The sequence below is a fragment of the Anguilla anguilla genome, chromosome 10 (genome assembly GCF_013347855.1).
Source record: "Anguilla anguilla isolate fAngAng1 chromosome 10, fAngAng1.pri, whole genome shotgun sequence".
Classification (NCBI taxonomy): Eukaryota; Metazoa; Chordata; class Actinopteri; order Anguilliformes; family Anguillidae; genus Anguilla; species Anguilla anguilla.
Genome location: NC_049210.1, coordinates 18391433 through 18417391, shown reverse-complemented (window position 1 = coordinate 18417391; position 25959 = coordinate 18391433). Strand labels below are relative to the sequence as shown.

The following is a 25959-nucleotide window of genomic DNA, read 5'->3' as shown; positions in this document are numbered from 1 at the left end:
AGAAGCTTTGGGTTGAAAATGTAGCCTGAACGTGAGAATTAGTGTAGAGTGTGAGAATGTGTTTGTGTGAAAATAAAGAAATGTGTCAGTATGAAAATAAAGAAGTGTGTCAGTTTGAAAGAGAAGGAGTGTGTTAGTGTGAAAGGGAAGGAGTATGTTAGTGTGAAAGTGAAGGAGTGTGTTAGTGTGAAAGGGAAGGAGTATGTTAGTGTGAAAGTGAAGGAGTGTGTTAGTGAGAAAGGGAAGGAGTGTGTTAGTGTGAGCAGAAAAGAGTGAGTTAGGGAGCAGGAGAGGTGTGTCCAGTCAGTCTCTTCCCAGCGTCTCTATGGCAGCGCGCTCAAACCCGGCACGGAGTCCGTCCTGACGACAGGAGCTCATTACCATCATCACTAGTCAGACGCAAAATGAAGTCCTGGCAATTCTCACCCACCGTCTCAACCAGCTACTTCATCACAAGCCACCTCAGATTTGCCTCTTTGTCAAGGAATCAGTCAGTCAGGCGAGGGCTGGGAGTCGGTTAGTTACAGCTCTCTCTGTCAGAGTTTGTCAAATCGGTGAGGGGGACCGGATTGAGAGGAGGACAGGGAGAGAGAGGGAGAGAGAGTGAGAGAGATCAAGAGGGTGGCAGCTTGTGCGCTGAGCGTATACTCGATTTTTCTATTCAAAAGTGGCTCCGGAAAGACAAGCTGATCAGACCCCAAGTAAAGGAATTAAACATTGGGCTTAGAGGGTATTGTCACCCCTCACCTTGGCAGCCCGCAGGGAGAGACGTGGCCAAAGGGAGAGCTCGGGACAGAGGCTGAGGCCCATCAAGCCAAATTAGCGCAGACGAGCTGTTATCCTGTTAGCATCTCCAGCTCTGGAGGCGAGGGGAGGGGAGTGGAGGCAGGAAGGGTCTGCCACTTTCATTCTGGGGAAGATCCGTATCCTCACAGAGCAATCTCTCACTCTTTCTTCTCAGGTTTCTCTTTCTTCCTCTGTGTCACCACCTGCCTTTCTTTCTCTTTCTTTCCATGCTCCATCTCTCCACCAGCACCTCAGGCCCTTCATTTTTTCCCTTACCACGCTCTATATATCTCTCCTCCCTGTCTATCTACGTTTTCACAGATTATCTGTGTATTTTTACCCTGTTTTTTTTTTCTCTCTCTCTCTCTCTCTCTCTCCCTCGCTCTGTCCCTCCCTCCCTCTGTTTTCCAGCCAGCGCACCCTTATTCGCTGGTGGCCCACCTATCGATTTTCTTTCCAGAAAATAACTTGTATGTCAAAAGAAAAAGAAAAAAAAAGGAAGGCAGAATGAGCTTGATGTTACTCGTTCCCTGGTTTGGTGTATGAAACACTGGCTGTATTTATTGCCCACAATAAATGAATATATAGACCGCCTAATGTCTGTGAATGTCTTTTCTCATAGTTCACAATCTTATTCTGTGAGTCACAATCCATCTATTGTAAATCACTGACAGGGTTTTTTAAAATTTATATTCTGGTCCTTCATTAAAAGGGATCTCAATCGAGAATCCAGAAATTTATCAGACACCTCTTTCCCCTGCGCACGATCCTCGAACCCCCTTTTAATTCAGCGACGAAAAGAGAAGAAATATGAACAGCAAGAACTGGGAATATTATCAGACCCTCATTAACGGAACATAGAGGCTGTTCCGGAAGGTTAATCGCCTCGCGTCCCCAGGCAAAAGGGAGAAAGAGCAGACGAGAGGGTGGGGAAATCCACCCCCCCACCCCCCAATCCCACCCCCTTCCATGTGGATCGAGGTCTTGCTTTTTGGGTCACGGCAACACCATCCACCCTGGCATTAATGATGGACCGATCCATACTGCTTCCATTTCACAGGTCCCAACCACTCAAGGCCTGTGCCCATATTACTGTGGCATGAACCTTCAGTTACACTCAACATTGTCTTCTTGACAGTACTATAGCCAAGAGGATTGAAACATATGCAGTGAAACATGAATAAATATGCACTGTATGTCTTTACTGGTTTTAATATACATATGTGTGTGTGTGTGTGTGTGTGTGTGTAAAAAAATTAAAATATATATGAGCAATGGTAAAATATTAGTATTTATGTTGCAAATGCCACACTCAACCTGACACAGCAAGTAATATGAATAGCACTGCAGATTAAGGATTACAAATGACTCTCATGAATACTTGATTACTTTGAGGATATTAAGAGAGCAGAGAAAGTGTCATTAACCTGGTACTAACTAACCTTGAGTCAATTCATGTTAATGACAAAATGGTACTGCAGCAAATTTAGCAACACTGCAAATGTGAAGGAAATGAAATGCTTTAATAGTTTGGATTTTCAGGAGTTCAGGACAAAGGAATTTGATATGCACGTGCTCTCTAAAAGCATGTAAAGGTCACACTTCTAACACATCCTCTGTAGGCACATCATCTGTGAGTGGAAACGCGGTTCTTTAAATTGTCGCAAAGCCCCCCCCCCCCCCCCCTCAAAAAAAAAAGATGTGCTTGTGAAGACAGCATTTTCTTTTTCCTTTTTTTTCTTTCTACTAATAAGAGTCTTCCTTCTGCTTCTGCCTGCTAGTCAGATCTCAGACTGGCAGGGCTGGACAGCGCGCCTTTGCAAATAGCTTTTCATGAACAGGTCGGGTTACATACACTGTGCTCAAGCAAATCTGCAATTGATTAACAATATATTGTCTGAGAGGAGAGGCTGCAGCATCGCTCAGTTTACTCCCCTCCATGTAAATAGGAAAATACGGCTGGCAGAGGCTTTGAAGGGTTTTGTTTAAAGTAAAGATTAATATTTAATTCTGTTCCTAGCTCAAGCTTGGGGCCCTGACAGGCTGTGAATATTTTTGCAATAATTAGGAATACGAAGTACAATTTTCAAGGCACGCCACTTATACAGAAGAAACACACAAACACACACACAAGCATACGCGTGCACACACACACACACACACACACATGCGTACACAAAAATGCACATATACATAAGGCACTGAGTGCATCGTTACACATATGCACACACGCACAGACACACACTCACACACAAAGAGGCACAGGCACATTCATACATACACCCACACACAAATGCACACACACACAAAGATGCACGCACGCACACATGCACACCCACACACACATGCACGTTCCCAATAATGTGAACACACACCCACACACACTTTCTCATGCTCAAACACGGGCACACACTCGCACTCGCACACTCACACATAGGCGGGCATACACACAGATACGTGCGCACAGAAACAAGCACAAACATCCATCTTTAAATGTGAGCGCTGAGCGCTGTCCTCTTTCCTCTGCTCTTCTATAATCACTGTGGACAGAGGGGTTCCAGAAATTCAGGCAGTCTTCGAGGCTCAGAAACCAAGTGTCACAGCATTCTACTGAGAAAAAAAAAAAAACACACAAACAAAAGCTCTCATTCTGAATCCCTTTGAAATAAAGGAGGTCTCACTTTTCATTATTAATTCATTTCATTTTTTGTTAGTTTCAAATTTACAGTATCAATTCACATAAACATTCACAATTTATTACTCGAAACCTGAGTTATTGCCACCGTATTCAGTTATTTTTAAATTGCCATACAGATTTTGTTCTCGATTTAAACATTTACCTGCATGTTAAAAAAAAAAATGTTTGTGTTGGTTTAAGTTGTGAACTATTTGCAAAGTGAGCATTAAACAAGAGGACTATGCTAAGCATTACACATGAAGATGATAAACAAAATATCTGTCCTCGAGATACATTTTATTCAGACTGTTCTGTCCCAGCACGTTCTCACTGCTGAGGGCTGGAGGGTCTCGATGGGGTTCATTTAAGGTTAAAATCCTGAAGAAATGTGCTTCTGAAGCAGAGCACACTGATTCAGTAATGAAAGTAATTTGTTTTAGCAAGTGCCTCTTACCCACGAATAAAATAAAATAAGATAAATAAATACACAAAAAAGGGGGTTATCAGGTTGTAACGGGAAGACAGGGGCTCCTTGGGTGTTAATTTTTACAGTAATTGCTGCCACCCCTCCATCTCTGTTAATTACCTCCGCTAGGACACACGCTCTCCCCTGGGCTCTTCACCAAAAAGCAATAAACAACATTGTCTCTGGCTGACACACCAACTGGCAAATTACTGCGGGAGAGGGATGGAGAGAAACCCAGCAATTAAATAGAAAAGTCCATTTGTTGTTGTCACTGGTTAGATGATGAGGTTTACAGGTTAAATCTGACCACAGCCACCCCCACAACACACACACACACGCCAACATATACTAAAGGTGGAGTTAATATGTGTAAGAGAGAAAACAGGAAAAAAGAGAGAAAGCAATCACAAGATTTCTATATTATTTACTGATGTCAGAATTATGCATTTGGAAAGATTTATTTATTCATTTATTTATTTATGGAGGCAGCAAACACAGGTATTTGCAACAGATCAAAATGAGGAAATAATATCAGTGTTGGATTATTACTAACAATACAATTAACGAATCACCTGATTTTTTCTAGTTTGTTTATCCACTAGTCTTCTCGTCAGGCCTTCTGCTTGACTTTTGCCCTAATTAAGTTTATAGGACACGGCAAGAGGTGGGTAACGCGTCACAAGTACTCCGTTGCATATACTTAGGTATTCTGGAGGGATTTCTGTTTCTTCTGAATATGTAGGTTACTATACGATACTTTTCGTTTAATTTACTTTAATTTTACGATTATCATCTGTTACCTATCCTTCTCGGTCTGTTTGGAGCCTTCTGGTTTAGTGCAACACAAACTGGCGTAAACGAATCATATCTATGAAATTCAAATGAAACGAATCACTTGGGACTTTGCAATCAGGTGCAACGTACCGTATTCGTGTTGAAATTCCCTGGTAGTATTACCAAGTTCTATTTGTTTGGCACTACGGTCAAACACACATATCGGTAAGTACCACTTAGATGCTTTGTTTGGAAACAATTTCTCTTCCGAATAAACATTAATTTAGCTTGGTAACTGGTTATCCAAATGACCAATATATAGGTGGACATTCTATGTATGATATACAAACGTTAATTAACTATCTTTAGTTTGCAAATCGCTTGCAAAAAAAAAGCAGGCATGCTATCAAAACGAAAATTGCTTAGGAACCTAATGTTTCACGCTTTCACGTTTCACGATTCATTGAGGTCCGAGAAAGAAAATAATACGATTTTTAGATACTCAGCTTTGCTAAGGTATTTACGTTTGTATGATATCAATAGCCAACTTTGCATAGGTCGTAGTTGTTTTGCACCAAGCCGGCTTGTTGCAGGACTCTAGGGTTCAGTGGTGGGAAGATGGTGAGGCAGTCTGTGCAGTTTCAGCTTCAGAGCGAGCATGGAATGTACAATCAAGGCGTGATGTAGCCTACATGCCAGCCACTTTCAGCTAAATGGTTCCAAATAACGTGTGCCTATTTTGACACATGCAACTTGTAAGTGACTAGGTATTTGAAGAGGTGGCCTAGCCTACTTTTTCACACTTGCTCAAGTAATTTTTTTGGAGTGCTCCTTTCACTCTAATATTTTCATTAAAGTAGCAATGCTTATATTGGTGTACAGTGTTTGTATAGGCTACTCTACCCACCTCTGAGACATGCCTGGTCCTCAGCACAAAGAACCTGAATATAGTAATTAATCAATGGGTGGCTGGCTTTAAGACATTGGAATTTTTTCAGCGTGCTCTGTTCGTTAAGCATAACTAACTTGGGCTAATATTTTTCCAGCATGGTCAGTGGTTGCTACCATCATGAAACTTCAATACATCTAAATTGAAGGCACACATTAGCATTCTCAATACCAGCTAACTCATTTGGCCTCTTCATTATTCATCTCAAATAAAGCGTTCCTAATCTGCCTTGGCTTTCAATACTCAGGAGTCAAGAGGTTTCTTGATATTCTTGGAAGACGGAGCAGATTACATCTAGAATAGAGATGATATATGAACAGAAGCAGTCTACAGCACAGTCATTGCTTGCCGTGAACGCGCTCGTTCGGGAGGGTGGGGTTGGCGCAGCCGACGAAAACTTGCATACGCTGAAAGATTCCGCTCATATTCTTAGATGAAAAATGATGCGGAGAAGTCTTCTTCCTCCGTTGTTGGCACGGCAAGATGGGAGTGATGGGCCAATCACAGTGAGCAGTAAGCTTTCCTCTGAATAAATAAAGAGACAGTGTTAGTAAGATATTTATGTTCACTCTTAGCACTCGTGAATCGGAGGGAATGATGCAAGACTGTATTCCTTATGGGAGAGAGATGTAGAGAGACTTTTGATTTACTTTTATTAATTACACAAAACCCAACTAACATGTTACCCCAAATTTTACCAGGCCTATATCCATCCTAAAACAGCCGGCTACAGTCTAAGGTGCCAAGAAAGACATGCCTTAAAGACCAATGATGTAGGCTATCTGCTGAACACAACCCTGAAGGTTGTGTTTCATGCATGTGACCCATGCAATTTGCACCCACTCATGCAAAAGATTCAGTACTGCCACCCTGTGCTGCTTCTGTAAACTGTGGTCAAAAGAAAGCACCACTTCCACCCACAAACAGAACTTTTTCAACCCTCGGTTTGCAATATTTCACAATCAACCAACAGGTACTGCACCAGTTTCAGGCAAGCATAAAAAGGACAGTCATTCCTTTCCCTGACTCCAGGATAAATGTTGGCCAGCCATATGTTGGAAGCCAAATCCTTATGCAGTATCCTCCATGTTACTGTTGGATATTAGAAGCTTATACACCCCCCCCCGCACCCCGTTATTGTATGGTTCCCCACCTCCTCTGATGTTCCTTCACATCCTGCAATTTCTGATGGAGAGAGAGCAAAAGATAGGTACTTTTGACATCTCTAAAACTTTTCTTTGGTAAAATACCATATGCAGGTTATCTTTGCAATTTGTAATCACAATTCACAGAGTTATTGACATTACCTGGAAGAAAGAGGTAGAAGGCAGAGGGACATGTGTATGAGGGAGATCTGATCTCAGATTGCGAAATGCATGAACCCAAATTCAAAGCGGTCTCAACATCAGAGAAATAATGTCTCTTAGGGGAAGAGGCAAAACGAAGACTCTGGGAACGGTGACTAAATCGCGTAGGCTCGTATTATTTACCTCCTGCCAACTTGGGAGCTGGCTCATCTCTGATTGCCCTTTGACAGTTCTTTTGAGAGGGAGGTGTCAAAACAATGCAAGTTTGAAGAAAAAAAACTGCAGTACTGTCGACTCGCAAACTGCCATCTTCATTCACGTCTGTCACAGGTGCTCCACACCGATCCCTCATACGCCACTGAGTCAAGAGAGGAGGATGTGATGGGCCAACAGAGGAGGACAGATGGAAGTGCTGACCTGTTGGGGACGTGGACGTAACCTCTGCCTCAGGACCTGTCCCCTTAAACCCCCCAGAAAATCTTCTTCGGTCCTGGAGCCAACAAACATCCAAAAAGTTTGCAGGTATCTTGGTGCTGTCTGGACCCCTATTGTGGAGAAGTGCTTCAGTTTTTCTCACTTGATTTGGTACAGATTTCCGTGTGCCGAAAACTCAACACATCCATCAACAGAGACTGTTTATTTAAAAAATATCGAAGTGCAGTATTGTTTCATCTCCAATGCAATGAACTAATCTAATATTGTAATCAAAATTACACACTTCATTTTCAGATTCGCTAGTGTTTTCACCATTTCACATGCAGTAGGTACTTTAAATGTAAAATCTGTGGCGGAGTATTTAGCAATTGCCTTTCTTACATTTTCCCTGTGTAGAATATATTTCTAACTGTTTATTGCATTACACATTTTATACACTGTCCATGTGTATTTACACATTTACAATGTATTTTATCTTGTTGGTTCTGTAATACTCTAATATGGTCATACTCTGAATGATACTGCAAGTATCACCAAATATTTTACGTATCCAATCGGTTTGCTTCAGAAGAATCAACAACAACAACAGAATTTCACATTGACATTACAGTCATCTCTCACCATGCATATTGAAAAGCCTTGCCCGCCGGCTAGACCTATCCTTGGCACACAACATTTGTTATATCCTGGCAGGCCTCTAATGAAGAGTTTTGGTGGGCCTGTCAATGGTTTTGAGCTCTCTGTATCGAGAACTGCGCCTAATCACATGAGAAAAACTGATGGAAATACGGATGAAATCCACTTTTGCTGTTAATGATTAATCATAGCATTATATTGTTTAAAAGTCTTGCTCACAGGGTTTTAGGACAACAAATGACATGCATTTTGTATATAGGAGGAGAGGAGTGCCGGGGACTTGACGTGGAGCTGGTAGTGACAAGAAAGATGTGAGTATCCAGGGGAGAAACCTGCATGTCGTAAAGATTTGAGTGTCATCTGCTTCATGTTGGTATGAGAGCCACAAGAGTTAATGGGGGGAGGTGAGTGTTGATATCAAAAGCGGTTTCAATGCGCAACTGACTTGCACTGATTAACCAAGCATTTGAATCAGTGACTTCAATCGATTCCGCTCAAGCACAGTTTTTGAAAAATGTGTTTGGCACGTATGAAGAATAAAGGTGGGAGAGAGGAGGGGGGGGGAGGGAGTGGATTGAGGGAGGGAGGGAGGGAGAGAGAGAGAGGCAATGAGAGTGCACGGAGGGAGGGAAGGAAGGAGAGAGAGAGCGAGCGAGCAAGGCAGAGTGGAAAATAAGTGAAATGTAAATCAAAGGCAGCGATATTTTGATAAAGTAATCGTGGCTCCAGGAACACACTCCGGACCCCCCGATGTCAGCCCCTTTAGTGATTCTGCTGAGCTCTCGTGGACACGCCGGCATCAGATTTACAAATTGAAAATCATTAATAATTCTAACCAGGATGTGATAAATCTGAAATCACTCTCGATGAACCTGGACACACTTTCATAAATCAAAAAGATTACTTGGGAATTTTTAAAAATCTGACGTCAAAGTGTCAAGCTTACTAATGGTTTTTGTAGATCCCTTACAGTGATATATCATTTATCTGAGATACATTTGAAATATGTCAGAGAGGCAATATGCAAGATTTCTAATACCAGGAATGTGCCTTTTTTTTTCTATGTCCAAACACCAGAAAAAAAATATGAGTAGAAAGTACATGTGTCTTACACATTAATGAGGAAACTTTGATTTCAGATGCTTAACGGTCGACTCACGTGTAGGGAAGAAGAAAAATGAGAATTCTACATTTAAAAAAATACATAAAACATCATTGCATACACTGTGTTTTTCTGCAGTTTTTTCTGCTCTTTTGCTAATATATCCTCTAAATTTAGGATGCTTTCTTGAATTAATTAAAAATGAAATGTACTATGCGAAGTAATTTCATTATTCATATTTTGCCATTTTTGTTTACACATGTTATTCAGCTAGATATCTCTGGGGTTTATAATTATTTCGTGATTTCTCTGCAAGAATCATGTGAAGGGCGTACGTTTATCAATCAAAGTTTGGCCTTTATTGCAACGTTTGTCAAGCGAACCGCAGGCATGCTATGCTATCAGAGAAGAACACAATTGGTACTGTGCTGCTTAGTTATCTTTTGCAGATCAGAGAGTCATGTTTTCTGTTCTCAGGACAAGGTGCCCTTGTTCTCTGGTCTGGGAAAAAAGGCCTTGTTTATTATTGATTTAATCATCTGTGCAACAGATAGATATGCTACTGGAATTTTTTTTCTTTTCCCGAAGCAACTGACCAATCGGAGCGTGGTACATGCATTCACACTTCGGCTTTTGACTAATGGAGTCAGGTCACCTTTACCCCGTGCACATTGTTTTGTAGGCGCATTCCACGCTACAAGCCACCGTACGTGTTTACATCATTTCCCATGGAATTTATTTATTTTTTTCCTCTGGATCTTGACCTTGGACTTGGATGCTCGGTACTAAAACCGCTCTGTGACAGTAAAGCGTCCTGGCTCGGAACAAACAGACGTTTTCCGGTGTGCCCCGTAGCGTCCGTTCTTCGACCAGAACGCGGGGTTCGCGTGCGCCCCATTTTTTTTTTTTGCGCGGCACAAAGAACGTCTTGTGTTTCTCTGGAAAATGGAGGGAAAAAAAATGCTGAGGCGTCCCTACACCTTAAAGGCCCCATTGGGTGTGATTTACATCTATAATTCAGACCTGCTCTGCAAGAGCAGGAGCGGGAATGAAGGGGGTGGGGGCATGGGGGTGGGGGTGGGGGGGTCAAAGGGGCTGCTGTCTGTCGTGGTTCAAGTGCGGTTTTTCCCGTATGGTGCCGGCTGCCCGGAACTCATCGTGCACCACCACCTCTCTCGACTGGGGCAGCGACATCCCCACCCAAAAAAAATCTATCAATCAAAACGACTCGCGTCGATCAGATATTCCGAAAATATTTGATTGACGCACAAGAAAAAGAACAGTTCTTGTAAAATTAAACAAGATGTGACTTTGAGAAATGACCAGCCACTCATTTATATATCCAAACATGCATAATAATAATAATAATAATAATAATAATAATTCAGTTTGAGGTTAACATTAAATCACAGTGCTTTGAAAATAGGAGATACAGTTTTGGATGTTTATAGGCATTCTGGATTGCAAAACAATCTCAATATTATCAACAATTGGCATTTAGTCACTTTAAGATAAGAACATTGTATTATAGCTAGCAGGTGAGCACTGATGACCATATAGTTAGCCCCGGGAATCTTTTTTCCATTCTGTAGCATTTTTACATTAGAGAGATGTTTGTTTTGACTGACAAGGCCTGGATGATCTTGCAAGCATATGGAGATAGAATAGAAAAGGGGAAAAAAAACTATTACTCCATTATCCACATGGTGTCCTTTTAAATCAGAACCCAATGTGTAATTGAAATCTGATTTCTGACACATTTCTTTTAAAAACTCATGCCTTGTGATTTTGCGAAAGACGTTCATATCTGTGTGATCCCAGACTTATTCTGGAGGCTTTCACAGGGCTGGTCGGATAGATTTTCTTTATTCCGTAAATCTGTTTGCTAGGCCGCAGGACCTGTGTTGTGTTGGGGGTGGGGGGTGGGGGGTGTGGGGAGCGGGTGTTGGAAGGGAGGTATTGACCGTGGAGGGAGCTGGAAACCTCTGTAATCTAAATGTCATTCAACGAGAGCCATCTCCCTCAAACTTACTGCTTTCATCCAAGTGTGGGCCCAAAAGAATCAATTACCCTCTCTCTTTCTCCCTTTCTGTTCCTCCCCACCTCCCACCCCCCTCTCTCTCTGTCTTTCTGTCTTCCTGCATACCTCCCACCCCCTTCTCTCTCCCTCATGCTCTCTTTCTCTCTCGCTTTCTCTCTTGCTCGCATGCACCAGTTGCTTATCTGCTGTGATTATAGTCATTACACAGCAGCCATGTCTACAGTCTGATTTTCCTCCCAGGATTCGTAACGATACATTCCCAGCTGTCTGCCCGACCCAGATACCAGCTTCAGCGAGGAAGAGCCGTACACGCAAATCTTTTCGGATTTTCTCTCTCTGTCTCCTCTGAAGTAAACAACATTTTAATTTGGGGCTTGTCTTTCATTTGAAGACCTCTGTCTTGGCACGCAAAGGAGATGAAGACAGATGGAAATTTCAGACACGGTTCTCGTCTGCCCGTTACCTGATAAATACTCCCCTGATTTTAACTGTTAGCGTCTATGTAGTTTTTCTTCCCTCAGTAGTGAGTTGTGTCTTGCTGCTGTAGCGCTGGGCTCTACGGTAACATTTTTTCTAAGGAGCACATGTGCTCCTCAGTTTAAAAAATTTAGGAGCACACTAATGGATCCCAATTAGAAGATGTGCTCCTAAATTTTTTTTTCTTCCAGTTTGCGCACAAATTTTCAGGAGCAAATGCTCCTAAAATGGGAGCCGTATAGAGCCCTTTAGTGGTGAAAGGCTTGCTAATTTAAGGTATGGTTTTGAAACCCTTGTGCCATACGTGAGACTAGGCCGTCCAGAAGTCTGTCCCTGAAGTTGAAATGAAGCCTATGCCTGGTGAAAAATATAAAGGTGTCTGTGCTGGCTCATTTGATTCTACTGAGCTGTTGGTTTAAAGACAGCTGTTCCGTTTTTACGCACAGTAGTAAAGCTTCGAACAGCCTCTGCGCTATTTACATTTATTTAAATTTTTTTGAAGCACGAGAACCTCTTTCTCATTCATTTTCACCTCAGAGTCTGCTTTTTATTTATGTACTTGTTTGGAAAGGGGTGGAGTTTAGAAGGCAACTGAAGGAAGCGCATCCTTTTCCGGTGGCATCAAAGGAGGCCGCTGCTTTCGGCGTTTGAAGACGAATGTGTTTGAAGTGTTTTCGGAAGACGGCGGAGACATACCGCGAGTTCATCTGCACGCAGTCCCCGCAGATGATTATCTGCTATAGGTATATATATATATCGCTCGAATGCCTGTCACATATTAGAGAGCATAATGAACTATTCACATTCATACAGAAGGGGTCTACGCTCAAACCAGGATGGCTTGATAAAAATTCATAAAGTCAATATGTGTCCTACACTCAATTCTTATCGCCCTAATTAATTAGCATAGTTATTACCCATCAATATATCCTCATGATCAATAGTCATCAGTAAGCACCATTAAAATTTATGAGGGTGCACTTGTACTTTTTGATTAAATTCATGTTGAGCTTTCTTTTTTTCCCCCTCTCAGAAATTGTTTGCATTTTTAGGATATGATAACTTGCGACCTAAAACTCCTTGAATACTACCCCACCCTTAATGAGACATCATGTAGCAATGTCCTCATTCCAGTAAATTTCAGCTTCAAATCATCTCATCACTTGCTGTAATGTTAGATTCACAGCAATATCCAGATCTGGGTGACTGAACATGATATGAGATGCAAAGCCAGATCCTTTATCCTTTGTTACTGAAGAGGCGATGTGCAGTCACCTCACCACATCAAGAAGTCAAGGTTTGGCTTTGCTTGCATCCATCTGATATATCTCTAGCGTTAGGAACTCAACATTTTCAGTGTCTTTGGGGTTTCTGGGAAAAATTACCTCATTTATGTGCCTTTATATACCTCTGTTTCTTGCGTTTTAGGTACCTACCTGTATTGTTCATGCCAGGTGTCCCTGTTCAGTATTACAGTTGTACCAAATGCACCCCTCTCTCTCTTTCACACGGTTTTTGAGAACCTCCTGTGTGTCCACATGCTCTTTAATGGTAACATTAATTTTACGGAATGAACGTATTAAGCATACCACCAGAAGGTATAGGGAGTTATAGATTTAGACCCTTTAATCCCTCCAACCACTAACTATTATTGTACATGGGTTGGCAGTCTATAGTCAAGCCTGTAAAATCTTTCAGGAAGGATCATTAAGGATATTTCATTATCTCCATATTGCCAAGGTCAGGTTGTCCATATTTCCACTTTACAGCTGCTGGGGGAATATGCCGCGACTGTAGTATAATAGACCAGAAAATGTCCACACCAGGAATGATGGGAAATCAATATCGGGGCCCAGCTCATCAATATAAACCCCATTTTCACAAGCAGGAAGAAGGCGCAGAAGGGAAAGAAAGAAAAAGAAAAAAAAGAGAAGAGGAAAGGTAAAACGAATTAAATCAAAAGAGAGGGAAGAAATATAATAAAATAGAGTTGCAGCGTTCATAATATGCTTTGTATTGCGCCGTTTGCTGCGGGCTAGTTCTCACGGACAGCGTAAAGCGGTTTGGGTTGATTTTGGTTTAATCGGCCACCGCTAGATTGAACAGTCTGTAAGCGTTGTGTTTGGGCCGGCGCGCGCGCGTGTAACCGCGTTAAAGCGAAGAGAAACACGGCGCAGGCCACGCCGTGACAGCGAGGAGACACCCTCCCGATCGTTACCGCAGATCCAGCCTTCAGCGGGAGAACCGCTGTTGCTTTGTCTCGTAGGAGAACGAAGGCTGCCGTAGTTAGAGAATGTGACTGTCGGAGGTGTGTACAGCGATGCCACTGGCTGCTGATGTTGCAATACAAGAATGCAGATTGTCCACTTTGTGAAGTAAGTCTTTGGATGAGACCAATGCCGGTCATAATTGTTTATATACAGTATTTATTTATAAATAGTGATATATATGATTATAATGATTTTATCAGTTATTCTTTTACAGAATTATTACACAGAGTGACGTCAATGTAAAACCTGGGGCGGGGGGCTGCACGGTTGAAGTTTGTAAAAAAAAAAAAAAAAAAAAAAAAATCCTAACCTTTTTGCTTGTGGTTGAAGAAATAAGCCTGCCCTGCCTGGCATTAGAGCTAAAACTTATACAGTAACCCCCCCCCCCCCCCCCAAAAAAAACCCTTTTATTTTCGAGGAGCTGTTTTGTAGCCCTGCTGATATTCTACATAGCTCTTAAGCTGTGACGAGAGTGAGGGGGTGGGGGTGGGGGGGTGGAAACAGCCTGAGGTTGTTTAAGCAGCCAGCGCTAGCCTGGGGCGCTGTTTGTCTATGCTGCCGCCTTTCCCGCCCAAAGTGAAAATTAAATGCTACAAATCTATTGTCAAAGACGTAGGCTTTTCTGGAAAGTTTAAGCGCTGTGCCGATCTCAGAAGCGACTGCTGCAGGGATCCCTGAATGGAGGTTCAAAATGGCTGCCTGTCTCCCATTTCCCACAGTTTTACATCTGCCCGCAAATGACATCTATATAAATATTCTTAATAGCGCTAACATAATGTTAAATATGACTTTATCGGGCACAGTCGTAGGGCTTCCTGATTTACAGGCAGTGGAGATCGCTGGCAAGGGTTAAACATATACTTTCAATTTATCTATTCTCAATTTATCTTTTCTCTCTCACTCCTCTTCTATATAACAGAAAACGAATAAAAATAATCATAATTATGTTCTTTTAATACTGCTTATGTTTTTATTTTTAAATCTCCAGACTCCCCTCTGGTCACTTTACTGGAGCAGACCACTGAGTTAGGGGTTTTGGTCTCAGAGTGGAAAATGGGGTTCGAAAGGTTTCTAAAGCTTGTTGGGGTGTGTGTGTGTGTGTGTGTGTATGTTGGGGGGGTTATATTTCAATTAAATATGTATCCTTCTCACTAACTGGTGTTGATATCATAAATTACTCCCACCCCCAGCCCCCTGCCAACTTTTTTTTTTTTTCCTCATGAAATCCTTATTAACATCCTCTAGTGCATGTTAATGGCTTATTGACCAAATATGGTATAATGAGACCCAGGGAGCAGGGGCCAGTGGTGATCTATGGCAGCGAAACTCTGCCTGCGCAGAAATGGTGACCTATTTTTAATATGAAAGCACTGGTGGAGGAAATGGCAGTGGCGTTCATGTTTCAGTGCTCGGCGAGAGCCCTGCGGTGACCAGCGCACACGCAAAAACACCATCCAAAAAACAAGACAAAAAACACAATCCTCATTCCGCTTCAAAAGAAGACTATTGTGCTGTCTATGCACACGCACACAGACACATGCGTGTACACAGTGTACTCATACTTCGGAGCATACACAGCAGTCCCATAATGCTGTGCATCTGTGCAGTCCTATAATGCTATGAGTTTTTTTACTATTACTAATTACATTTTTACAATAATTTTACAAATATACAGTAAAGACAAGCAGTTCTGTCCATGTTTCAAATAATTCATATGATACAATGATACAAACATACTGTAACCTGAAGTACGTTTTAGGTATCTATCATTTTCTAAGCTCATGTATAGTTGTGAAGCTCAAATACAGTTTCTCACACAACAAAAAATGTATATTTGAAAAGGGCTTGGAGTCTATGCATGCTTTGCTTATATTTTTACGTTCGCCTTGCCACAAAGCCCTCAACCGGCGTACAGCGAGCATTCAAAATAATAAGCCAAAAGAGCGACGAAAATGTGCCTGTCTTCAGAGATAACCTTGAGGATGCGCAGGATTTAGCATTCGGCGCGACTCCGGGCCCTGGCACCCTAAAGCGCGTATTATACCTTCCCTTACATGCTGAAGCATTAATACATTTCTTTCTAAATGAAAGTGCTGCTCACATTTTTCTTTCAGAGGAGCCCGGAACGTAAAGACTCTGTCAGCACACGTTACAGGGAAAGGGGTTTGAAGGCCTTGGAACCATTTACATTTCCGCATCGGAAGAGGGAAACCAAGTGCGTGCGTGCGTGCGTGCGTGCGTGTGTGTGTGTGTTTGTTTGTGTGTACATGCTTCTTGGGAATATGTGTGTATATACATATATATATATATATATATATATATATATATATACACACACACACACACACATATACTATATATATATGTATGTGTGTGTATATATATATATATATATATATATATATACACACACAGTATATATTTATATATATATATTATTTTCTTTTCATTTATTCTCTTTATTATTAGTGTGACTGGAACAGGAGCTTGGCAAATGTAACCCCCACATTCAGTGTCAGAGAGGCAGCACCAAGAGGACTAGGTATTGGTTTAACCTTGGGCAAGATTTTAACAAACTGGAATTCGTTAGAGACAACCCCTCAACTCCCCATCACCCAACATCCCAATCTGGTACCACCACAATTTACCATGTCTGCTCAGTTCTTACTCTGCTTTGCTGGAGGCTCACTAACTGCGAAGAGATTTGGTTCTATCAGACGGTACTGACGTACCACAGACAAGAACTGTGATCTGGCAAAGGGTTTTAATCAGAGGGCTACAAGTTCTAGTCCTGGTAGGACCACACTGGTGGCACTGTTACGCAGAGCACTGTCTGTGGCTGTGCTGAATGGATTACACAAATATGTTGCATATATAAACAGAAGCAGTGCTTGTTGGATTTGATAAGGGTGTCTGCTAACCAAAGTGGATGTGGCAAACAGCAATTTTGGCAAGGAGAGCTCCTACAGTATTTCATCTCGTGTGACTGATGCTTACATTTGGAGGATTTACTTGCAGAAAATTGTGAATCTAAACTCAATGTATGAGGGCCTCACCCCCCCCCCCCCCCCCCAGTTTGCCCACAAATTCACACACATGCAAGCATAATTGCAAATGAGCACACACAAGCATGCACACTTAATCACAGACTTGCAGAAACACTCAAACATGCGCAAACATGTAACTGTTTTGTCCTCCTGTTATACATTTTCAATACTTTCTGGTACAGATATGTCGGTAATGTTATTTTGCTAGTTGTTAGTGTTGTGTTTGTATGTGGTTACTTCTCTGTTCACAGAATTCAACAATTTTGTACGTGTGCATGCTAGTGTGTTTTTGTGTCTGTTTATGGGTCTACAAGCTCATAAACTCCACATGCAAGGTGTCCACATGCTCATGCACGTGTGCAAACTTGCATGTATGTTTGTAAACTCGTGTACATGTATTTTGCGTATAAGTGCGTGCAGTTGTGCATGTCTGTGCGTGTGTCGGTGCGGGCAGGTGCGCATGTACGTGCGTGTGTCAGTGCGTACCTCTGTGGGTATGCATGTGCGTTTAAGTGCCAGTGCGCGCACGTATGCTTAGAGATGCGTTTGTGGGGGGTGTGTGAGATTAACGTCTTTGTGGTGGTGGTGGTGGTGGTGGTGGTGGGGGGGGCGGCATGGTGGCGCTGGCGCGGGACAGTAGCTCATGGCAGGGGAAGGCTCACGGTGCGGCCGATTTGCAGCATCAGCAGCAGGACAGGGGCCAGACGCTGGATTTATAGCGCCAGTGAGCGGAAATGACCCGCTTCTGTCATTGGGCGTGCGCCCCATCACGAGAGGCCCTAAACTATATTGGCATGGCCCTGACAGACATGTTTGTCATCCAGTCAATTTAGAAGATACCGAGCAAGCAGTATTATTCTTTTGACAAGCTCCAGTTCTCCCTCTCTCTGTGTCTTGCCCCTGTCCCTGCCCCTCCTCTTTCTCTCTCTCTCTCTCTTTCAAAGAACATTAAAAGAGACAGCCAGCACTGTTTGTATCATATTGATATTGTTACATTGGCAGTGTACCTCCTTGAGGGGTATTAATAGTGTACTTGTCACAAGAATACAGCGATACTCTCTTCTTTCCATAAACGTGCAATAATCAGGCCTACAACAACAAACGGCACATGCTGTTCTTTAATGATTCTTCATCTTATTATTCAGCTTATTCATTTTGAGATTTGTGCTCAAACTAGGTGGCTTTTACGAAGGAAAACCATGTTTATTGCTGTATAAACTTTTGTTTGTACAGCAATAAAATTTCTCAGTTTAAATGGGATTTGGATTCTGGCCTCTTAGTATTCAACAGCACAGAGCACACGGTCTCCATCACTGCTTCTGCTCTCTCGTTCTATGAGGCTGAGATGTCTTGTAAGAACAGTGACACCTACTGGTAGCACCGAGACCCCCACATGCCATTTGTACCAAGACAAAAGATTAAATTAATAAATAAATAACATTCATTATTTATGTCAAAATACAAAGTAGCATGCACGGGAAATATAATGTTCTAATTAATGTTTGGGTGGTTTTGTGAGTTCTTTTTCAGTTAACATCAACATATGTTAAAAAACAGTTTAAAAGCATAAAAATTTTTTTTTAGAATTCAGAATTTTTCTCATCAAAAAGCCTTACTGTGTTTATTTTACTCTTCTGTCTATCTGTGCATTTTATTTTTCATAATTATTTTTAGACAATTTACACATGTATCAATTAACTTGAACCTCAAGGGCTTGTCTTAAAAGCTTAATACTGGGAGGTGTATGTCATTAGTAAATCATTTAATGCTTAAAAACATTGAAATTCAACAAAGTGTTCAGTGTTATGAACACATTTTGTAATCACCGTCTCAAATGAAGTGTCTCTGGAAGTAATCTGTTTTGAATCGTATCCAGTAACTCCGTCACTTAGTGCATTGTCTTGTCTGAGTCTCTCTCGGTGGTCTGTATTGCACGAGGTTGGTCGCCCAATGCGGTGGAAATAATGTTGTTTCGCTAGTGAAAAACGCGCTCTTGAGAGAACACTTCACATATCTCATTATTGAATCACAAACTCATATGTTTCCCCTTTGTCACACGACGTAACTATGATCGCCTTTAATTATCACCATTTACTGGAAACTCGCAATTAATCTGATTACACTTTGCATTTAAATATTCATCTTAATTATAACCCAATTAAAATATATTAAGACACATTAAAAGGCAGGCATTAAAATCAATTTATGGCGATGTCTATTTCCACACAAAAAAAAGATGTTTGAGGGAACTAATACTGGGGGCAGGAGGAATATGTTCCAATTGACCTACAATGTGTGAATCCCTTTCTAAATGAGAAATTATCTGAATAATTAAGTGCTGCATATAACATATCATTACAGTCATGCATGATTTAAAAAAGAAAACATTTAAAATGGACCACTGTGTTTTCTCAACAACATCTGTTGTAGCATAAACTCTCTTCAACAATCTAAGGAATTGTAGCCATTAGAAGCTACGGATTTTTGCACTTACGCACAAAAATATTAAGAAAATGGAGTAATCCTATTTCCTTTATTAAATATTAAGATTTGTACTTGGTTTTTGTTTGTAAGCATCAGCATGAGCCAAAGAGATCAGCAATAACCCCACTTGAAATGATGTTTTCACCTTTTTTTTATTAGACATTTGTGACTATATCGCGCGTTTATATTTGATTGATGTGCGATTGATATTATTTCTCCATTTACACCACGCCTTGCCACGGTGTAATTTAAACATTTAATCATTCTCACCCACTCATTAAACAGAACCCATTGTTCCATTACCCCCCCCCCACCCCATTTCAGAGCCAATACAAACCATGCATAGACCACTTTGCACTGCCACGGCGATGAATATTTTATAGAAATGCAAAGATTTCTCCTCTCCCAATGTGTAATCAAATGCAAAACAATACTACCGGCATGTTAAAGCAGAGATATAGAGACACGTCCATGAGGGAAATCCATTTTTGCCCGCCCTTGCATTCATTAATGAATCAATGGCCCTCTCTGGAGAGAGTGGCTTTTAAAAATACATAATGCCCCTCCCGAATCGGAAAAAAAAAATCCAGTTTTATTTTGATCTTCGCAGCAACAAATGCATGTGGAAGGCTGTACATGCATTAAAAGATTGCAGGAACCAGGAGGGGGGGGAGGCTGGTGGGTGAATACAGTAATGCGTGATGCCCTGTGATGGTGGTGTGGAAGGCTGTCTGTGTCTTTATGGACGTGTGTCACGAAGGAAAAAGACAAGGTCAAAGCGCTGGGCGAGGCGCAGCACTCCGGGACTGCATTATCTGCATGTATTTACACAACCTACCGGAGTAATGCAACTAATTTGGAATAAAATACATAAAGTGCCTCCCTTGGATTGAGTGAGGATTTATCGACGTTGCTGTATCCGCCTGATTTAAGATACAGAGTAGTCTATGGAAAAAAAAAAGTGGCATGTGTGGGTGAAGACCTGCTTTTTTTTTGGTGGGGGTGGGGGGGTGGGGGTTGTGGTGCTTAGAAACAGATTCAATTCATTTCCTGCCATCTGAGAGGAAGCAATTCACTTTGTAATACTGAATCAGATTCATCATGGAAAATGACTTTTTTTTTTTTTTGTTCCTGTTTTTTTTTTTTGTTCCTGTTTCTTAAGATGACTTGGCGGTTTTGATTGAATTCCAGGATAAGAGCCCCCAGATTTAATCCCAACGTCGCGGGTAAATAATCGCGGGCCTTATAATTACGCGCAAAGTTGCGTAAATTCCGTCCGCAGAGCGAATGACAAGGCACTTTTAGTGATTTGAATCCGGGCCCCCCGTCTTACTCTCTTCCTAATGCGACTGTTTGTCTGGAGCGGAGGGGGTGCTGCGGAGAGAGAATTCAAATGGGAATCTCGTTCCGGGGAAGTAAGAGTGATGGCGGGGACGCGCGCGCGGTAACTCTCGCTAGCGGAGACGGATGCGCCGCAGCGCCGCTGAGGAATCGGACATTGTTTCAGGGAGGGGGGCGGGCCGAGCCGAGCGGTGAGGCATTAGAGCATTAAAAGCGTGCTGTTTATTTATTTATTTTATTTGATAAGAGCGGGTGTTTTACTGTACACGCCGACTATATATTTCCACGCGTTTTATCTCCCCCTCCGGGCCCTTATTCCGACCGAAAAAGTTTTCTGGACGGAAAGTTCCGCGGGAACTAGCCCGTTCGCCGCCCCCCCCCCCCCCTCCCTGAGATAAAACGTTAAAAAACCGAGTGACAAACCGCCCCCCCGTGCAACCCCCCACCCCCCCACACCCCCTGTTCCTCTTAAACTCTGAGTACCACGCCGGACGTCCCACAGACAGCCCATACATATTTCATGCCGTCCCTATCCCGGCACCGTAAGGCCGTAGGTATACATTCGCTTCCAACCACAATGCGGTTAACGTTGTGTATTCAAGACAATTCCCTGGTATATTAAAGCGTCCTGGTTCTGCTATCGATGATATAAAGAAACGATTTAGAAATGCAAATGATACTAATTGCAATGGAACTTAAAGACAGGGTGTGATAATTTATTCTACATTATATAATTACAAATTTAAAAAAAAACTGTAACTGTATGATCATTACTGTTCTTATTAAAGAGGTAGCCGGAATGTGCTTACCTTTACAACAGCAGATACGCATAGCAAAGTGTACTTTATTAGCACTGCGCTCAGCTATTAAAACACAGCTTTACAGTGCACACGAATGCCCTCTCGTAAACGCAAAGAAAAATACGATCAGTTTTTGATTTTTTTGTGAACTTACCCTTTAATATGTATTAAATTATGTTATTCAGGCTCTGCAGAGTAGGCAATTATGATGTTAAATTTCAGCCTCTTGATTTATTTCCTTAATTTTAATACCTCTCGGGACGTTTGTCTGTTTTTTGCAGCCAAAGTCGTGTTATTTGTTATACTTGGAGGATTGAGCTTATGGTTTCTGTCACGTTTAAAATGCTGTAATGCTGAGCTGTTTTAATTAGTGTGTGTTTACTTTATTGTGATTATTGCTCCTTATTGCCTAGTTCAGTTCATATGACCCTGAGAAGGTTACATCTTCTTGGTAGTGATTTAAATGAGTTTACATCTTCCCTCTAAAGACCATGTAATAGCCATTTAGGATGTTAAAGCTAATGAAACTATAGTGTAACCAATGCACAGTGTGCATGTTTTGAGGTTAACAGTTAGGAGAATGCCACGGGTTTGTTAGTTTTTTTTCCCTCATGTATCTATGAAATTTCATATAGTTTCATCAAGTGTTACGCATCTGCAGTTTACAATATATGAACCGTTGAAAAAGTTCATATTTGTGAAAAATGTATGAACTAAAGCAACAAAATAGGACAGTTTGTGCTACAACAAAAGCCTTAGCATTGCGCTCAAAAGAATTGCATTTTCACATTTTGTGGTCATTTAATATATCTTGCAAAAGGAAAGAATATACACACATGCGCACGCACACACAATGGCACTGGAATTGGTCAGTTGTGTCTCATATCCAAGCGTAAACATAATGCTTTGGTACCAAACAAATGTTCTTATGGGAAAATACATAAAAAAATAAAGTTCTTGGTCATGAATGCTGCAGCCTATTTCCGAGACAAATGCATTTCAGCAGACAGTTATATAACACTCAATTTCACGGGATTACTCGAGGTTAAAGCAATTCACTCCAGGTAAGATGTGTGAGTTTTGCATTTCGTCTCCCGGAACTTTCCTTCGCGGAATTAGGGTCAGCGTTAGGGTTCTAATAACTTACCCGTCAGATTCGCCCCCGAGACGGCGGTGGGGCGTTGTGATTTTTTTTTCTCTTTTTTTTTTTTCCTCCCCGTGTGCAATGGAGAAAACAAGATTGCTCGCGCGGTATGCACAATATATCAGCCTCGCGCTATTGACACCTAAATGGCTACGAGGGGCTTGCGGAATATTGTTTGCGCGTTGTAGAGTGCTCTGACCTTTGCCATGTTATCAAGAGACCGCGGCAATCTGCGGCTTAAGCACACGCCGCGCGGCTGCCGCGCCCGACCGTCGGACGCGCCAGATTTGCGTGTGTTCGGCGTCAGGCCGCCTCTCACACCGGCGGCGAAAGGCTCCCGAGCTTTCGGGCGATCCGGGCCGCGTGCTTCATTAGGATCGTGAGAACCGGGGGTGTGCAAAATGGGGGGGAGAAATGGCGATGATAATAAAATACAAACGGCGGTGGGTGGAGCGGACCCCGGCGAAGGGATTTATGGCGTTGTCTGGTCATTATTAACTAGGCTCCCGGTTGTGTGGCTGGGTCTCTCTCCCTCCTGATGAAATGTCACCGGACTCTGGGTTGGGTTCTGTAAATGGGTAACCGGAGCCATCTCTCTCGCTCTACCTCTCTCTCTCTCTCTCTCTCTCTCGCTCTGCCTCGCTCTCCCTCCCTCCCTCTCCCTCTCTCTCCCTCTCACTCACTGTCTCTCTTTCTCTCTCAGTGTCTGTGGTGGGATCAAAGGAGCTTTTCTCTCCTCTCCGAGAGACTGAACATGCTCATTGGTAGTTAGGCACTTTTACAGAGTTTTTTTGGAAAGTTTACAAAGTTTTTTTTTTTTATTTTTTTTAAGGGAGAACATTTGAATTCTGAAAAACAAACTGTTCGGGAAGTACTGCAAACATACTGCAAACTAACTAAATATATAAATACTCTTAGATTCAAATATTTCTGCAAATATTGACATATTTTGTCAGTTATTCCCAAGCACTAATTAATACAGTAATCGTTCATACAAAACATGAATGAATAAAAAATAAAATAAATCCTTCGGCTCACAGGAATGTGTATTTACTGGAGCAACCCTGGCAGTTTCCTCCAGTTGGTGGCCTTTTTTAATAGTTAACTGAAAAACAATGAGAAATGTCCAAAGTGAAAAGAAAAAATACGGAAACAACAAACGCATTGAACGATGGAACAGATCTACTCAGCCTTTTGCGACTAGTTTCAGGCACAGCTATGATGCGTTCTGCCCCAGAAACCTGCGCTTATACTGTATATCGGACAGGCGCGCAGGCTGGAAGCGTAGTATGCATGTCGCCTGTGTGAGGTGCACTTCTCTCTGTAATGCATATGCATTTTAGGGAGGCGATAGAGGAACGTATAATAACTGAATAAAGCAAATGGAATCTTTGCTTCATTTTGGTGTGTTTAAGACCCCGTGATGTTTTGATAAATTGTGCATGTAGGCAGTCTCATCAACGGGTCTTTTTGTTGACGCGTCCAAGTCTTGTAGCGTTTATTTTGTGAGTTATTCTTGACACCCTGGAAGTTTGACCGCATGCAGGCTTATTCCTCCACCCCCACCCCCACCCCCACCCCCACCCACCCCCTTCCTCCTCAACCCTCATTTATGTGTGTCACAGACTTCCATTCGAGTTACGCTCTTGTGTTCTGCATTTTGAAACACACTGCAGGCATTTTTATTGTTCTGGGGATACAGGCAGTATTTAAAAATGCAATTATATGCTTATTACTGTAACTGCAAGGCCAGGAAACCGTGCTGTCACGCATACACCAGGAAGGAAGAGAGATTATTTATGCCGTCTCTCTCCTGCAGACGTGAGGCTGATCGCTGAAGTTCATTAATGCATTGTGTTAGACCTTTACTATTTGAGGAGGGGGGGGGGGGGGGGCAGGGGGGTGTTGGGGTGGGGGGAGTTATGGCTTGATAGAAATTGATTTAAGGGCCATATAATGATTAATAGGATCACGCTGCTTTGTAAGAGAATGTTTAATGGACATTTGGTGTTTTGAAAAAAAGAATCCTTGTGGTACCTCTGTTTGTTTGGATATGTGTCACACCATGGGGACAGGCTCCACTTCATGACATTGAACACCATGGCGTAGGTACACAAAATCTGAACTGCTGGCAGGTTGAGGAGAACCTGATGCACGCCATGTGAGAGGATGAATCCACCGATAAGCAGTGATCTATACAGAGCTATAGCTGTTAGCACACCATGGGCGCCTAGGGTGGACGGAGAAAGATAAAAATGCATACATTATTGCAAAATAAAAATGTGTGTGTTTGTACGCACACACTGTAGATAACCTTATATACATACAGATAGATACATCAGGCTGTGGCCATTCATCTACTTTTGTGTTTGGTATGCCAAACTAAATACTAATGTGGAATACATATACAGTGCTCTGCAGAAGTCAGGGACCACCCTTTCTTTTATTTACCCTCCAGTGAAAGCAAACATTAAGTGCATGTTATTTATTTTTAAGTGTCATACCTTCCTGTAGCAAACATATATTTAGCACAAAATTACACGAAAACTTCTACTACTATGGACAGTATCAAATCTTTTGCATTTTCTGCTTCCCTCGATCCAAGTAATTCCAAACACATTCAAAGGTGATGTCTGGGGTGGCCAGTCCATTGTTCTGAGAACACCAGCAGCTTGATCTTCTTAGCAGTGTGCTTGTCATTATCTTGCCTAGAATTAATCTGGTCCCAATCAAACATTGTGCAGAGGGTGTTGCATTATATATCAAGGTTTGTTTATATTTATCAGCATTCATGATGCCTTCCATGAAAACCAAATCACTAACTCCAGATGTTGCTATACAACCTCAGACTTGCACTGATCCTCCACCATGCTTGACTGGTGGTTGAATACATGGTTCTGTCATTGCTTTGGTGGTGTAGATACTGCCTTGTCTTACTTACGAAAATCTCAAATTTAGACTCATTGGTCTATAAAACCTTAGCGCGCATGTCAGGTGTCCAGTTTTGGTGTACTAGCGCAAATTTTATTCTCTTTTATTTATTTCCTTTTCTCAGTAGTGGCTTTCTGACAGCTACACATCTTCTCAGACCCGTAGCATTGAGTTGTCTTCTCACAGTGGAATGATTGACAGAAACACGTGTGGATTTTTTTTAGGTCTGAAGCAAGAGTGGAGCTTTTTTCCCCTATCTCTCAAAGATAAAATCTTTAGCTACTGTCTTTGT

The 25959-nt window shown here is 42.0% G+C and overlaps 2 long non-coding RNA genes across 6 annotated transcripts in view; one reads left to right on the top strand and one right to left on the bottom strand.

Annotated features, from left to right (window-relative positions):
* Positions 1–3206: 3206 nt before the first annotated feature.
* On the bottom strand, positions 3207–4593 carry LOC118237455. The gene is made up of 3 exons (XR_004767174.1): positions 4502–4593; positions 4050–4138; positions 3207–3396 (listed from the first exon to the last, which is right to left on the bottom strand). It is a non-coding gene; the product is annotated as an uncharacterized LOC118237455 (long non-coding RNA).
* The window catches only part of LOC118237454, a 107911-nt gene continuing 86479 nt past the window's right edge, over positions 4528–25959 (top strand). For 3 of the 5 annotated variants that reach the window (XR_004767173.1, XR_004767171.1, XR_004767170.1), the window contains exons 1-3: positions 4613–4928; positions 7290–7481; positions 8290–8341. This is a non-coding gene — a long non-coding RNA (uncharacterized LOC118237454). The other 2 variants (XR_004767172.1, XR_004767169.1) reach the window with 2 other exon arrangements.